Source organism: Equus przewalskii, unplaced genomic scaffold (assembly GCF_037783145.1).
Source record: "Equus przewalskii isolate Varuska unplaced genomic scaffold, EquPr2 contig_7443, whole genome shotgun sequence".
Classification (NCBI taxonomy): Eukaryota; Metazoa; Chordata; class Mammalia; order Perissodactyla; family Equidae; genus Equus; species Equus przewalskii.
This window is the reverse complement of record NW_027228024.1, coordinates 29,528-46,825: the sequence shown is the minus strand read 5'-3', so window position 1 is coordinate 46,825 and position 17,298 is coordinate 29,528. Positions and strand designations below refer to the sequence as shown.

Sequence of the window (17,298 nt, the reverse complement as noted above, 5' to 3'; positions counted from 1 at the left end):
CATTTTGGCTGTTTCTCTTTGCATATTTATATACCTAATATATACCTAATATACCTAGGCTTTCACAATCTACATAGTTAATATTATAGTATTTCCTGTAAAATGAAGACACCTTGCATCTTCAATACCCTTTATAAATAAATTTCCCTTCATAATTCTCATGGTTATCACATCTACATACATTGAAAACACCGCTAGGTTGTGTTATAAGCATTGCTTTCAACCATCATACATATCTGTAAGAACTTAAGAGGGGAATAAATGATCTTATATATTTACCCAGATATTTTTCTTTCAGGATAACTTTCCTTCATTCCTGAAAATTCAGGGCTCTCTTTTATATCATTTTCCATCAGCCTAAATAACTTCACTTAATGTTTTGTTCTTTTCATCAGACATTTTTTTGCCTTCATCTCATTCTCTTTTCCTTTTCAGATTCTAATTGCATCTTTGGAAATATTACCACAGGGCCCTGAAGCTCTGTTATAAAAATTTTTAACCTTCATCATCTATGAATTTCAACTTGAATAATTTATATACATCTATCAAGTTTACTGACTCTTCCCTCTATTGTTTCCATTATGGTATAAGCTCATTCAGCAATTTGAGAAATTATATCTTTTAGTTATACAACTTTTATTTTCCTTTTTTATGTAGTTTCTTTTTCTTGTTATATTTCCTATCTTTTCAATACTTTCAAATGTGTAGGTTTAAGAGTTTTTAAAAGAATATTAAAGTGTAGCTAAAATAGCTGCTTTATGTCTTTGCCTGATAATTTCACCTTTTGGGTTGTCTCCACTTTAGCATCTGAGGTTTGCCTTTTCCCTTGAGAGCATTTGTTTGTTCTTTTTATGATGAATAATTTTGAATTTAATTGTAGACATTGTGAGTGCTGTGTTGTGTTGATTCTGGGTTTTCGTCATTTCTCTGCAGAATACAGATATGTTTACGTGATGATATTTCTATTTTAGGAAGTACTCAATGCAGTACAATTTAGACTATACATTTGTCCTACTGTTTGTGGGCAGTGGTTTAATTCTCAGTTTGGTTTGCTGAGGCCTTGCTTCACTGGTTTGTGTCCTTCTCATGCATGTGTAATTCAGGTTTAGACTAAGATTTGCACTGGTTTTTGCCCCCAACTAGGGAATCTTCTCTGAATATTTCCCCTCTAGGGTTCCTCCTTTGCTTTCCACTTTGGTAGTGTTCCTTGCCATGACTCTTATAGCAAGAAATATGTCAGGGCCTTTGCAGCCCATTTCCCCCCAGTATAACTGGTTCCCACCCCTGCAGCAAGGCTATGAGTGATAGAGAAAATAGCGATAAACTCAGCCTGGGGTAGATCACTTTTTAAGGTTTTCACTCCCCTGCCCAGTCCTCCTCTTTTGTTTACTCTTATTTGCTGACCTGAGATGTTTGATTTTTTCTTGTGTCAAGCAGTTTTAATTGATATGAGTCAGACAGAGAGGGAGATGGACTTTAAGAGGTTTACACCATGCTGATGGAACCAGAACTTCTTCAGTTAAGGATATATTTAATGATGAAAATGATCTTTTCATTTATTTTCTCTTATATCATTGTGGATTCATTGATTTTTAGTATACTGTTTGTATCTGTCACAATCGTTTTATGGTACCGTTTGTACAGTTTTGGCAGTCACGCCTCTGTAAGTGTGGTGATGTCATATCTTTTTACCAGTAACATCCCTAGGCTCACCTTTCTTGCCCCTTTCCAGAATAGTCTTTTAATCCAACTATCCTGTATCCATATAGTGGACATTGATATTTAGAAAGCATACTTTAGGAGTTAAAGAATGCTCGTTTCCACTGTCTTTTCTGACAACTTGCTTTATTTGTTCTGTGGCAATTGATCTCTTTAGGCTTTCTTTTCTAGGTGATTTATTGGGTGAATGTTGTAGAAGTTTTCTGGAGAATTTTCCATTCCATATATACTTTCAAAATTACTAATGATGTATTAAAAAATATGCATAATATCAATAAAATTCATTTGAATTTTGCGTTTACTCCTTACTCATTTCTTTCTTTTTTTAAGTGAGATTTGTAATAGTTTACAGCATCTGTCTTCTTAGTTACCCATAAAAGAAGCAAAATATGCTTGAGAAAATGGCAAAATTTCTTTCTCCTTTTCTGGTGTGTAAGATTTTATTATGCTATTAGTGCTCCTCATCTGGTTATCACACTTTGAGATCTGTAAAGAATCCTGTATTTCACATCCAAAAATATTCTTTTCTGTCCTAAATAGGGAGAAGTCTCTCTTTCTGTGAGAGATAGTAAAATTATCTGTATAATAAAGTAGTGGGAAGAAGTTAAGGAGGAGTAAGAAAGAAAGTTCTAGGAGCAGGAGTGATGGAGGTTTTGAGGAGAAGAGGTGTGTAATCAAGTGTCTGACTCCATTTTGATGTTTGACTACTCACTGCCTTTAAGCTCTCCTACTTCCCCTCTGCCTTTTACCCTAAATCTGGTGAAACTGATAAGAAACCCACTGCTCCACCCTTTGGTGCCAAATGGAAGTTGGAACAACTAAGCCTTTTCCTGCAGGCAGGAATCCTCACACCAGCCTCACCCACTCACCACAACACAAACCCCAAGTCCATTCACCATTAGCTGCTCCCTCAAGCCATTTCAGACCAGCTTGGGAGCTCACAGTGCCTGCCCCAGAAAGCCTCATTCCATGAGCAAGAGTCTTTTCATCCTCTCTTGTTGGGTGTGTGGTATAATCAATCTGGACATGTAAAGCAAATTTAGATAGAGAGGTTCATCCATTTATGTGGAGTGACTACAACAGGATGTCAATTCACCTATGATTTGCAGACATTCAGTTTCCTAGAGACTGAAGAGAAAAATGAACATTCTATTAAATTAATCCTTGCTGTTGAACTGAAATATCTGTCATAACAACAGTTTGAGACAATCTCAGAAGGAAAGTTTGAATGTTACTGATTGGGACATTCCCTCAACTGCTACTGAATGCAAGGTCCATGAACTGAACATTTATTTTAAATAAATTCATAATTTTAATATGAAACCAAGGTGACAAATATTAAAGCAAGTATAGCAAATAATCAAAGCATATATATGAGTCAATCAACTTTTTTCCCTAAAGAAACATTAAAATGCCTCTCTACTCTAGATTCTTTCGTTGACTAAAAGATGAAAAAGTGATCTACATTTCAAGGGAAATAATTTGGTCCCCAAACACTAAAGAGCAAATAATTGCCTATTATTGCATGTATAATTGCATTGCTTTTCAATGCTTGTTAAAAAAAAGGCACCAAAAAAAGTTTCCCAAGGGACCCCCCCCACACACACACACAGACACCACAAAATAAAAGTTGTCCCATAATACCTAGGTAATTTTAGATGTTATTGATGTCATAAAGAGTCCTTTCAGGTGCTATAGACTATTTAGGGGTTTGTAGTTGAACTGCATGACAATGCAGTGAATATTAAAAGACATCAGATAGTAGAAAAAATATATACACAATCTATCTTGGTGGGAAAAACTTTGGACCTTTATAACTATAACTTTTTTTCACTTAATCATTTAACAGTTATTGACCATCTTCTTTGTACTGGATATTATTAGAGGTAGGTGATTAAATTGGGTCTAAAATAGAAACATTATTGCTTAAAAATAACAGTTTTAAGTCTAGGATGTGTTACAGGCGTGTTAACAGTTGGTTGAAATATAGTGTGGTAGGTGCTGTAATAAAACAATCAGTGGATGCAGAAACATCCCCATGAGGAGCATTAACCTGACCTGAAAAGTCATGAGAGCTTCCAAGAGGAGGTGACTCAACAGAGGACAGAGAGTTAAGTAGAAGGAAAGTCAAGCAAAGGAAATGACGGCGGAAGAAAAGGGTTCTAGGCAGAGAATAAAGCATTTATAACATACTGGCTCTTATTTGACTATGTGTGATGGTTTGGAACATCTGCAATATCGAGACCAAATGAGGAATATCTCAAGAGACGAGCCTGATCTGTGACGCAGGAACTAGATTTTCAACTTGCATCAACCATGTTAAAGAAGTTGGAATTTATCTTAAGGACAATGAGGAAACATTGAAGGAGTTCATCAGGAAAATAAAAGTATGAAATTTGTTTCTGTAAAAGTTCATAGAAGCTGAACTGTGAGGAACAGAGAGAAGTAGGGAAGATTGGATGAAAGAATGAAAGTCATGTCAGTTGCCAAAAACCAAAACAGTACAAAAAGGCATTGTGGTTGGATCAAGGAAACAGCATAAGTAAATAGATTTGAAAAGTGTGAAAGATATAAAACTGTTAGGAATTGGGGACAAACTGAATATTGTCATGAGGAACAGGAAAGCATAGTAAACGGTAATTGGTCTCTTATTTGAAAAACTGAATCGCTAATAGCACTATTCATTGAGATAGAAAATATATACTCCAGGTCTTGAATATCAGGTCCAATGTGGAGAGGTGTCAAGTTCTTTTCTATATGTGATACTTTTGAGGAACATCTGGACTATCCAAGTAACAGTTTCTGGGAGGAGTTTAGATTCATAAAGCTAGAGCAGAGAAAAGAAATCTGGAATAGAAATATGTATTTGTGCATAATCAGCATGTAGATGACCGCTGAGAACACAGGATTGGATAAGATCGTTGAACAAGAAGGTATAAAGAGGAAAGTGTGGGGGCTTTGGAGAGAGCCTGGAGAACACACCATCTAAAACAGAGATAATAGAAGCAGAGCCTCCAAGGTACAGAACAAAATGGACAAATAGTAAACTCAGAGACTGCTTTCTTCTGGAAACTAAACGTCTGTTCAGTAGAGTTCAGTACTGCAGACCTGCCAGAGCAAAAGCAGCTTTTTTTGGATTTTGGAATAGGGAAATTGACAGTAAGCTTGGTGAGGGGATTTCTTGGTTTAATGGGAAAGGAAGGTTGATTATACTTGCTTAACTTATAAACATGATTGAGAAATTGGGGGTAGATGCCCATTCTAATATGGTTGGTTGAAAAGTGGTGAAAGGGAAAGAAAATATAAAGGAGTAACCCAGAGAAAGTCTCCAAGGAGATATCAATCAAAATTTAAGGGAGAGTGCATTTTATATTTGATTGCATTTTACCTGTCAACCATCCATAAGGTGCATATGAAGAAACATGAGACAATCTAAGGATAAAGTTAGAAAATCAAGTTGACTTATTTTCTGCTCTGTTCAAGAAAGAAAGGAGTTGATTGCAATTCTGTTAGTCTCAAGCATTCAGAATCCAGCTTGAGTCTATAGAAATGTTCTGTGGAATTTAGTTCATCTAGACACTGCCCAAATGCTATCCACTTTGGGCCATTTAGATGCTTGAAGATAAAGGGTAAAGAGATGTCTCTTAATCACTTAAAGCTGTTTTACCATCCGGAAAATTATTAGCCACTATGTATTTTGCCAAAAGACAGAGCCAGAAAATTCACAATCGTACTTTTCCTTAATATCAACATTATATGCAAATTGAAAAACAATAGGAAACAAAAATAAGCAAAAGGAGAAAATTTTAAAATAATATCAAACGAAATGCCTAAAGATAGCGTTAATATTTTGATTTTGACTTTCATTTTATATTTTCCACACTTGACTTTGGTCATTTTTAATGTTCTGAGGAAATTATAATTTTATGAGATAAACTTTCAACTTAAGAAATGATTTTGATGTATGTTATCAAAGCCACTTACATTCTTAATGTTGTTTGTTTCCTTTATAGTTAAAGAAAAGTACAACACAAACTTTGCTATTGCATTGATTATAAAATTTTAATGGAAACACTCTCTTCTTCTACAGCTCCCTAGTGAATTTTATATCTTGGAATTTCTGCCTGGACCAAATCCTTTCAAACTGAAAGTCAAAGTAAAATCCACACGTAACTGAGAGTGCCTATCATCTTCGATTGAATTTGACATAATATCCTGGTGAGCCAGGGCTATCTTTTCACATTTAATTGATTCTTTCTTACAGAGTCAAGATTACTCAGAGCATGTGCTCTGGAACAGTTTATTGTAGAATTGTTTATCTATTTCATGGCACAGGCAGTCATTCCGCAGCCACTAAGTACATGCTCTTGGGCCTCATAGATAACCCCGAGCTTCAAGTCATTCTCTACTCTCTATTTCTACTGACTGACCTAGTTACTGGTTTGGGTAATCTTGGTTTGACTGTACTAAGACAAATCAGTCCTCAACTTCAGACACCCCTGTGTTTTTTCTCTTTCATCTGGTTTTTGTTGACTTTTTTGGTACTTCTGCCATCATGCCAAACACCCTTGTGAATTCTTTATGTGAAATTAAATTGTGTGTTATTTTATCCAGGTGCCACTCAATTTTGTTGCTTTATCACATTTTTAGTTTGGGAATTATTAAGGTTGTCTAACATGGCCTGTGATCGGTATGTGGCCATCTGCAACACTTTACTCAATCTAGTTCTCATGCTCAGGAATCTGCTCAGATGGTCTCTAGCTCTCACATTCATGGATTCACTGTGGGACTCATGCAAGCAGTGGCTACCTTACACATGTCTGTCTGTGACTCAAATGTGTCACTAGTCCTACTGTGATGATGTTTCCTTGATTGCTTTGTCCTGTTCTGATACCCAGATCAGAGAGCTGAGGTGGTTAATCATTGCTGGGTCCAATGTGTTTGGTTCTCTTATCATTGTTCTCACATTCTATGTATTCATCATATTTGTCATCATAGGATCCCCTCTGCTGTGGGATGAGAGAAAGCCTTTTCTACCTGTGCTTCGCACCTGTTTTCTATTACTATATATTATGGGACCCTCAGTTTTACGTACCTGAGGGCTTGTGTGCAGTCCAGATCAAAACACTCACTAGATAAAGACAAATTTGCCTCAGTATTCTATGTAGTGGTGATTTGCATGCTAAACCCATTCATCTACAGCTTGAGGAATCAAGAGCTAAAAAAGGCTTTGAAAAAATTATTGAAAAGGTGTATTCTAGTAATCAACAATGAATTGTGTCATTACTAAAGAAATAAAGAAATACTGGATACAGGTTTAGTTAGGAAATTCTATTTATTTATTTATTTAAATCACTTACATTTCATTTTATTATTTTCTAGAAGAGGCATTTGCTCCTTTATAAAAATGAACTAAGGGGAGACAGCCAACTGAGGGGGTTTTAATTGGAAGAAGTCCCCTGCCGGAAACAGTCATGAGTGTTTACCTCTGCCTTTCAGGAGGGAAGTCTGAATTTTATCTTGGGGATGTGGTGAGCTTGGGGAACTGTGGTGAGGGTCTTCTGGCCTTGGTCAGGTGACAACACAAATCATAGTGCCACTCAGGTTCCACAGCTGAGGATGGCTTTTGGGGTGCCAGATGTTTGGGGAGATGGAGGGAACAGAGTACCCCAAAAATACATACTATTCCCATCCACCATCTGAACAAATAGACTGGAAGTATTCAGGTTCAGGTAACAAATTCGACCTGTTTTATGGGTGTAGGTGTTTTTTTAGGTTCTCTCATCAGCGGCACAGAAGAAGATATGCTGTGGCATGCACCAGTTAATTTCCACCGTCCTGGCTGATGGACGTTCTGACAGTGCCTGGTGCTGGCAGATCATTCCACATTGGCCCACAACCATCGCATTCTTTTAAGTTAATTTTTATTGAGTTTATGATAGTTTACAATCTTGTGGAATTTCAGTTGTACATTATTGTTTGCCAGTTGTTTTGTAGGTGCACCCCTTCACCCTTTGTGCCCACTCCCCGACCCCCTTTCCCATGGTAGCCACTAATGTGTTCTCTTTGTCTACATGTTTAACTTCCTCATATGAGTGGAATCATAAAGAGATTGTCTTCCTCTATATGGCTTACTTCACTTAACATAATTCCCTCGAGGTCCAACCATGTTGTTGTGAGTGGGACAATTTTATTCTTTCCTATGGCTGAGTAGTATTCCATTGTATATATATATATACCATATCTTCTTTATCCAATCCTCAGTTGATGGGCACTTAGGTTGCAACCATCTCATTTTTAAAAACCAACATCATTCTAGTTCCTTCCTTCTCCATCACCATCATATCCTGAGCCATGGGAGTGGGTGTTTTGCTTGTGTTTTAAAGTTCCCCTCCTTTGGAAGGATGATCATACTTTTTAGAAATTTCCCTTTGGATCTCCCAAGTAATTTCATTTAGGCAAAGATAACAAGAGTTTCTGGTTTTCGTGACATGTCCACTTGTCTAAATTCAGCTCTCACAATCTAGGTGGGCTTGCTTCCAGGTTGGTTTGTGTGCTGAGGTGGTAGAGACAGCCAGCCCCTCCTTCCCACCGTGAGATGCATCGCAGGAAAAAGTCTAGGGCTGCTCCTTCCAATACCCGTGTCATCTCGTCCCTCACAAGTACTCTAACTCTCACCCTCATCTAGTAAGCCCCATTAGGATGTTTCCTCTTCTCCTGGAGAACATGCATAATTAGTCTCTGCCTTTTTCCTAGAACCAAATGACAGTAATGGTTTTCTCAAGCCAGTGCCCCACAATTCTCGATTCCCTCAGACACACTCACTACTGTTTGCCCTTAAATTATTGCATCATGGTAAACATGTACAGACGGAGAGAAAGGGCACACTTTCAACAGAGAAGTACAGGGGGTCGGGGCTGAAGTGCAGGCAAGGCAGAACAGAGCTCAATCCCCCAGGTCCTACCAGAACGTGAAGATATCCCTATATTGCAGAATAAATTCCTTAACTGTCAGAATTTGTCCCTGAAGAAGGTTAAACCCTAAACACCTGCTTCAAAAAACCAAAACTAAATAATCAGGGGAAAAGATACCCCTCCAACAAAATTAAAGAAAGAAAGAAAAAAAGAAAAGGAAAGAGAAGAAAACAAAAAGAAACTTTAAGCTTAAGCGCTTAAAAATTAGAGGCATAGCCTTTTCTCTCTTTTCCATATGTATATGAAAATAATCCATGCTTCATGCTAAATTCATTATTTACCCTAAAGGAACCTTATTTTTGAATTTAAAAAAAATTTACATTTTGTGATTTTTTTTCCCTTTTTCAAAGGAATTCCTGCATTTTGGATCAGAAGTTTCTAACAGCTAAACTGAATGTGGAAATCATTGATTTTTGCCAAGTTGAAGTCTGACTGACATTAATTGCAAGCTCCATTTTGAGGGAAGTATAGGAGTCTTTTCCCCTATTTTGTAATGGTTTAAATTTTTCCCCATCAATGCGCCTTTAATCTTTTAAAAATATAACACAATACAAATGGTAGGTTCCATAGCACTTTGTTTTCATTTTCATTTGGATCAAAAAATTTTGACAGACAGAAAAAGCTGTGTATCATTGTTTCCTTCCTTCACAGGTCTTATAATTCTTTGATCTTGATTTTCACTTGGGCAACGAAGAAGACATAGCGTGTTTTCTGTATCAGTTCTCTCTCTCTCTTTCTCTCTCTCGTGTGTCTGTGTGAGCGTGTCTGTGTGTGCAGCGTCAACCTTCAGGCTTATGGCTTGTAGAACATTTTCTTAATGTAATATAGAACAGAATTCAGTGGTTGGCAACATCACTAAAAACTGACCCCGTTTCTTCTCATCTGTCATTAACACCTGGTGTGTATGACTGGGCCAGCATCCACCTCGTAAGATGTTATTAGGCTGTGTGGTTAAGAAGAACAGGGGACTGGAGACCAACCACCCATGCACAGTGTGTGGCAATGCCACGGTTTTCCTGGCACTATTTGATGCTAGGGACCACAAGCTTGGGTCTGCTTCCAGAGGGATGAGGGTGATTCCTTCCTGCCAATTGCCTTATACAGAGTCACTCAGTGAACCCAACTGGGTGAACATCCTGACCTTTTGAATCTCGGCATTGGGCCTGATGGACGGTTACTTTGCACACGTGCCTTCTGGGTGCTGAGTGTGTATCCCGTGGCATTACCGTTGACATCCCTGCAGACTCAGCCACATGCTTCTGACATGCTGGGGGAAGCTATGGTCATTCTGGGTTTTTCAGTCTTGTCTTCAGATATTGAAAAGCTTTCATAAAACAGCTGAGTGTCAATATAAGTTCTATGGCTTCAATCTCCTTTAAAAATAAAATTCTTAAGGGTCCAAAACAAAAGAAGGGGCAAGTTTTTTTAAAAAGTGATGAAAAGAAAAGAAAATCAAACCAGATAATAGTAATAATAATAAATAGCTGATATTGCCATAAATCATTAGAAATCTCCTGCCGTGCTGAAACCAAATGGCTGTAAGTTGAAAACAAATCAGTGACTTCAATCTTTTGTGGTTTCCTTTTGCTCTTTGGGCCGCTTTGCTGACCTGATGGTGAAGTTATTCACACAGGAACAAATCCCCAGCAAGTGCAGGAGTAGCCCCACTCCCTCTTTCATCTCCTGTCATCACTCTCAGGGGCTTCTCTGGGCTTCTCTTTTTGAGGGGCAGCGTGTCACTGGGGACCTTCCTTGCCTTGGTTAAGTGCTGGTGCTTCTTGTCCCGGGATGCACAGCTGCTGTCACGCAGGACATCCTCGGCCTCCTTGGGGCTGTGTTTTATGTCATCCTCCTCTCTCGCTGTGGCTTTTGGGGCTCTAGAAGCTTCCCTCACTGTCCTCCTGGCTCCCCTTGGTGGCAAACTCATAGTGGCCATGGGCCGAGGAGGATGAGACTGTCACTGGGTGGTGAGGAGCTCCCAGCAGTGGAGGATTTGGCACTGCTATAGTTGTGCTCCTCCTTGGGGTCTCCGCTGACCACAGGGGAGCCGTAGGATGGCTCGCTCTGAGTCCCCATCGGGCAGCTGGTGAGACCATTCCTCATGGCTGCTGTCATTCCAATGGGAGTGACTGGCAATGGCCGGACTCTGGGAAACAGCCCTCAGCTCAGATGCCACACTGTTTGGTGTCACTCCTGGAGGAACTCGCAGACAGGCTTCGGTTCTCTTGAAGGCACTGCCAGGTGAGTTGGGTGGGCCTGATGTGCTTTGATGCACCCGAGGAGACAGGGAGGTGTATTGAACACTGTAAGCTTGGCTAATAAGGTGTCTTTTCCAAAGCCTGAGTTAGATTTTGTCTATACCGGATCCATGCACCACAATGCCCTTTCCCAGTACCCTGACTCCTCTCATTGCCCACTGTCCTAAAACACTTATTCAATGACAAATTATGTCTCACTGATCTTTTCCATCCAGCAGCTGTGTTTGCAAAATACAGAAAATGTTCCAAGATCCATTTGTGGATACATTTACTGGCAGGTGCTTGGTTGAGAGTCTTTGATGGCTGTAAATCTGAGGCCTTTAAAGAACGGGGGTGTTGCAGTTGGGGTTCTGCCAGGCAAGTAGGACATGTCCGAGAGCCTGAGGGATGGGGTCCTGGAAGGGGCTGGGAGTCCTGGGCAGGGCTGACGCTCTTAAGGACCCGCCCCCCACAGCTCTCCTGCAGCCAGAGCCTGGGGGTCAGCTCTTCATCCTGCACAGCCCGCTCCTCTAACCTGATGTCAGGCAGAGAAAAGTCGAGGTCATTTTTTTTTCTGAAGGGCGCTGGAGAAAGCGCTGCCCTAGTAGCACTGACTCAGCATGCTGGAGACACTAATTCTCAAGCTTTCTGGCTTCTTACTGGGAGGCAGGACTGGATCCGTTTGTGTGAAGGCTCCTGGCCAGAGGGTGGCGTGGCGCACCACTGCCCTTCAGTGCAGAGGTCACACTTTCCTGAGCGCCCAGCGAGCATCACCTGGCGGCCCTGCTAAGGACCCCCAGGAAGGTGTGGTGAGCCAGACGGGTGGGCGGCAGGGGCAGCAGGGGAGGGGTGGCGGCAGCAGGGCACCTGGCGCCCTCCCGTGGCCCTGCCGCCTCCTGCTCGCTTCTTCCACAGATCATCGGGCCAGGGCGCCCAGAAGCGCAAAATTGTTCCAAGGCGGGAGTTAGGACATCAAGTCACAAGCAGTGGTACAGAGCCAGAAGCGTAGGCCTCTCTGTCCTCTGGGGCTCAGTTTCCTGACGTCTATTTTCTTGAAAATCCCTTGAAAGGATTCCTGGAAGATGCTTTGACTTACACAGAGTAGGAATTTCAATGTTTGATAGTTGAATTATAAAAAAAGAGGTAAAGATCATTCCTTCTCTTTGAAGGTGAGCGCTTCAGCAATAAAGATGAAGAATAAAGCACCGTAAAATCATAAATTTATCTCCTTTCACTATGATATTGAGAATTTTAAGCTGTCTTGAAAGACAATACAAATACTATTGCAAATATCAGGTAATATTTTCTTTCATTGTTGAACTGAGGGAAAATATGCTCCGTTAAAGGGTTTTGGCTGGAAAATGCCTGAAAAATGACCTTACTCTCACTTGACAATGTCCCTGTTGATATGGTTGAACATATTTTTAAGACATACTTTTAGAGCAGTTTTAGGTTTACAGCAAAATTGAGAGGGAGGTACAGAGATTTCTCATACCTGCCGGCTGCCTCACACACATGGCTGGCCCATTATCAACATCACTCCCCAGAGTGGTACGTTTGTTACCATGGATGTACTTACATTGACACATAATTACCCAAAGTCCATAGTTTCTTAGGGTTCATTCTTGGTGTAATACATTCTATGGATTTCGAAAAATGTGTAATGACGTGTTTATTATTGTAATCTTATACAGAGTATTTTCACTGCCCTAAAAATTCTCTGTGCTCTCTCTATTCGTCCCTTCCCCACCACCCCGACCCCTGGCAGTGACTGATCTTTTCATTACCTCCATGGTTTTGTCTTTTCCAGAATGTCATAGAGTTGTAATCATACAGTATGTAGCCCTTTCAGATTGGCTTCTTTCACTTAGCAGTATGCACTTAAGGTTATTCTGTGTCTTTTTCTGGTTTGATAACTCATTTCTTTTTAGCTCTGACTAATATTCCATTGTCTGGCTATACCAGAGTTTATCCATTCACCTACTGAAGGATGAAGACATCCTTGGTTGGTTCCATGTTTGGACAATTATAAATAAATGTGTTATAAACATTCGCATGAAAGTTTTTGTGTGGACATAAGTTTTCAACTCCCTTCGTTAAATACAAGGGGGGCACAATTGTTGTATTGTATGGTAAGAGTGTGTTTAGTTTTGTAAGAAGCCACCAAATTGTCTGGGCTGATTATGTGAATATGATGATTCAAGCATTACCCCTTCTAGATTTCCGTCACATTCAGCCAGCACTTAACTCTGCTGATTATTTCCGGGTAGAGTGACACAAACTTTATTCTACATTGTTACTAAGAATGTAATTGCCCTGCTTTTGTTAGTTTCTAGTTTTTACAGTTGCCCATTGACAGTGACATTATCACTGGGCATGGAAGTTATAAAGATGCCCTGTGATTTCCTGTGTTCCAGACATTCATTTCCTGGCCCCATTGTGCATTGGCACCCCTAACTTCCTCTGTTAATCATAGTTTATTCCCTTAGCCAGCACGCTAATGCCTTCCTTGTCTGATGGTCCACTGGCATTAAGTAGTCACAGATTCCAGTTTGTTAAAACACTAATTGAGACCCTCTGGAAAGATTTGCCTTCCGGAAGCCTAAACCTGTAACCCAGAAGAGCCTAATATTGTAAGAATAGGAGGCACAAATTCAGAAACTGGGTCACAGAGTGTAATGATGACAAGGGCCAATCCTACTACAACTTCTTCATTTCCAGACCCATGATTTCATGCTCTTGGAGACACTATATTGCCTATAACCTACACCGCCACTGGTTTGTAACCTACAGTGAATCATGGAGGATTGTGCTCCAGTGCAGCAAGTCCTTTTTCTGAGCTGGTGACTTAGATGAGCTGTCAATATTCCATTTGGATCTCCTATCAAGCCAGCTGATGGTTGGTGATGAGATACATATTAAGATCATTCATTCTATGCCATGGTCATGCCAAACCTTCATTGCTGTAAAATGTATTTCTTCTTTTCAAGAGATATTGTGTGGTTTACTATCTAAGAAATAATGTATCCTTTAAGCTGTAGGAAGGTGATATTCCCTCAGACAGTGCAGGTTGGGAAGGGAAATGCCTATTCCACCTATTGATTTCTGTAAGGAGAAATTGCGTCCCTCCAATATTGAAGTGATCTGATACAATCGGATTATCACTGTGTTTCTGGCTTGTCTTTCAAAAAATGGTGCCATATGTAGGACTTGGCATAGGTCTCTGCTTCTAACAGATGGGACACTCAGTGTTGATACTAGTAGAAGGAGGCTATGTTATTGGATACATGTACATATAGGCTTCATTCCTGCCACTGTGGCTACTCTGTCCATGGTGTCACGGAATGAGCCCTGGGATTGCAAGAGTAGAGAGGGTGGCTGCTATCTATCCAATAGCTTCTCCAGTCCTCCTCACTGTTGCAAAACTTTTCTGCTATAGTTACCCTTTAGTAGTTGAAAATAAAATCAGCATGTTTTGTGCCCACTCGTACATCACCTAAAATCCTCTGCCCCAGAATGCCACATCCTTGGAGACTTGCTACTCCCAGTCCCCTAACCAAATTTCCAGCGTGACTTATCACTGTGAATAGTGAATGAATGAATCAGTGTACAGTCATGTGTCACTTAATGATGGGGGCTCATTCTGAGAAATGCATCATCATTGTGCAAATGTCATAGAGTGTACTTACACAAATCTAGATGCTATAACCTACTACACACCTAAACTATTTGGTACTAATGTTTTGGGACCACCATCATATATGCGGTCCATCACTGACCAAAATATCATTATGCGATGCATGACTGTATCCCTCAGACCAAATTTTCTCCATGGGAATTGGAAGGTCAAATGTTATTTGCACTGGGACAATTTGCTTTCATCACTGTCCTCCAGTGTCACCTCTTAGTGGGACTTTAATGTGGCACAAGTCCATTTCTGATACGTCCTGCATAAGGGGGTAACTCTTCTTTGCACTAGGCCTAAATCTTAAATGGAATTCTTCAGTTGGAACATCTACTCCATGAAACCACATCATGGACTGATGGAAAGGAGTCTGTGCAGCAGGGATAAGTGATATAAAAATCTGGACCACTTGTTCCCATAATTTGTTAGTGCCATTACAACCCCCAGTTTGTAAATCAGTCATTTACACTTACAATGGATTGCTATTGTGCCAGCTCAAAATGATGTGTTGGTAGATCCTATAACACTCAACACATGATAGGTAGCTGATGCTGAATTTTCATTTGGTGTCTTTTCATCCAGCACTTAGTTTCTACTGGGGTGCAGTAGAACACAGAAAACTATTTTATTTCTTCCTCAGGAGGTCTCGCTCCATGGTCAATGTAGTGATGTGGATTTGGTCTTTCCAAAGACTCATACATCATTCTTTTCCAATACAGGTATCTCTAGCATCATCGGATCACTTGCAGAATCTACTTTTTCTCTGAAACTGCATCAAGTTAGGCAGACTGCTGAAATACCCAATAAATGGCTCAGAGCTATAGTGCCAAGCATGGTATATGCTGCCTGGCAAGCCCAAAGTGTTCTCAAAAGTGCCACACATATTTCTGAGTTGTAGTGAACTTGTTGCACAACAATGTGTCTTTTACTTTGGAGGGGATGTGCAAACCGTCCCACTTGTCACTTGACTTTAAAGCAAATGGACAGAGGGAGCCATTGGACTCACAATCATTGTGGGATTTTTCTTCCCAGCTTTTGGCTCCTACATGTTACTAAGGCACCAAGGAATCTTGCCACTCCCAGTTCATCAGTACAGTTAGCAAGAGTCTATCACTGTGCTTCACTCGCATAATGTTTTGTGAAATATCCAGATGATTAAAGCTCCTATTGTCAAAATTTATTTTATCTTTATTGAGGTATAATTGACCAAAAAAACCAAACTGTATATATTTAGTGTATGTGACTTGATGTTTTGATATATGTATACATTGTGAATTAATGGCCACAATCAAGCTAATGAATATATTCATCACCTCACATAATTACCATTTTTCTTTCCTTCTTTCATTCCTTCTTTCTTTCCTTCCTTCTTTCTTTCTTTTGCTCGAGCTCTCTCTCTCTCCCTCCCTGCCTCCCTTCCTTCCTTCCTTCTTTCCGTCCTTTTATTGCCGAGAACACTTAAGATACACCTCTTTAGCAAATTTCATGAATAATACACAGTACTGTTAACTATAGTTGACTGCACATTATATCTCCAGAATTTATTCATCTTGCATAACTAAAAATTTGTATCCCTTGAAAAACATTTCCTTATTTACTCGTCCCCTCTTGAGCCTCTGGCAACCATTCTAGTCTCTTCTACTAAGAGTTTGACTTTTTTAGATTCCACATATAAGTGAGATTATGCAGTGTTTGTCTTTCTATGCCTGGCTTATTTCACTTAGCATAACGTCTTCCTGGTTCACGGACAAATTTTGGAAGTCAAGGATTCACATATCCCTGAGGAAGTCTGCTATAATTTATTTATTTTCTCTTTTTCATCAGAGGAACTAAGGGTAAGGAGATTACTTAACATATAGAGTAAAACATTTCATGTCAAATTAGGGATACAATTTTTCTAAGAGTTTTACTTAGGTTAGACTGTTAATTATTGTTATATTAAAAAAAACTTTCTCTTTATAAGAAAGTGGCAAGTTGGTCCCTATCACTGAATATGATTATTATAAAGCAGTTAAGATTTATTGATCCATATTACCATATAGATTATTCTCAAGATAAATAATTATAGTAAGCTTGTGTGGTGGGCATTATCCCCACTTTATAAATAGCTGAATCTTAAAGAGGATAAGTGACCCATTCAAGAACACATAGCTTGTATGTGGCAAAGATATGATGTAGGGACAAATGCTTCTGAATTCAAAATTCATGTGCTTTAATACTCTCAGACATTGTCTAACGATTCAATGTATCATTGAATTTTTGTTTGTTTGTTTTTATTTAAATATCTTGGGGCAGATTCAAGAAGATCATGGTTGTGGTAGATTACTACCAAATAACCCAAAAGAATCTCTCTGTCTATAGCCACACACTTTTATAGTTACCTCCCTTATGAACTCTGGTCCCATGCTTTGCTTTATATAACAGAATGTTCAAAATTGATGTGTACAACTTCTAAGGCTAGACTCTTTTTTTCTCCATGGGGATGCTAAATGTTGGAAGCTAACCACCAAGTTTTTGGGAGACCAAGCTAGACACATGGAAACAGCACATGGATAAGAGAAAGCACTCCAGCTGACAGCCTCATCAGCTGTCAGTCATGTGATTGAGATTGCCTTGGATCCTACAACTGTCCTACTGCCCCAGGTGCCACCACATGGAGGAGGATTGCCTAGTTAGCCCACAG

The 17,298-nt window shown here is 39.6% G+C and overlaps 2 pseudogenes; one reads left to right on the top strand and one right to left on the bottom strand.

The window, feature by feature from the left end:
* Positions 1–6,002: 6,002 nt before the first annotated feature.
* On the top strand, positions 6,003–7,009 carry LOC139081350 (olfactory receptor 5AL1-like; annotated as a pseudogene).
* Positions 7,010–10,256: 3,247 nt separating this feature from the next.
* On the bottom strand, positions 10,257–11,850 carry LOC103545558 (forkhead box protein N3 pseudogene; annotated as a pseudogene).
* Between the last annotated feature and the right edge of the window lie 5,448 nt (positions 11,851–17,298).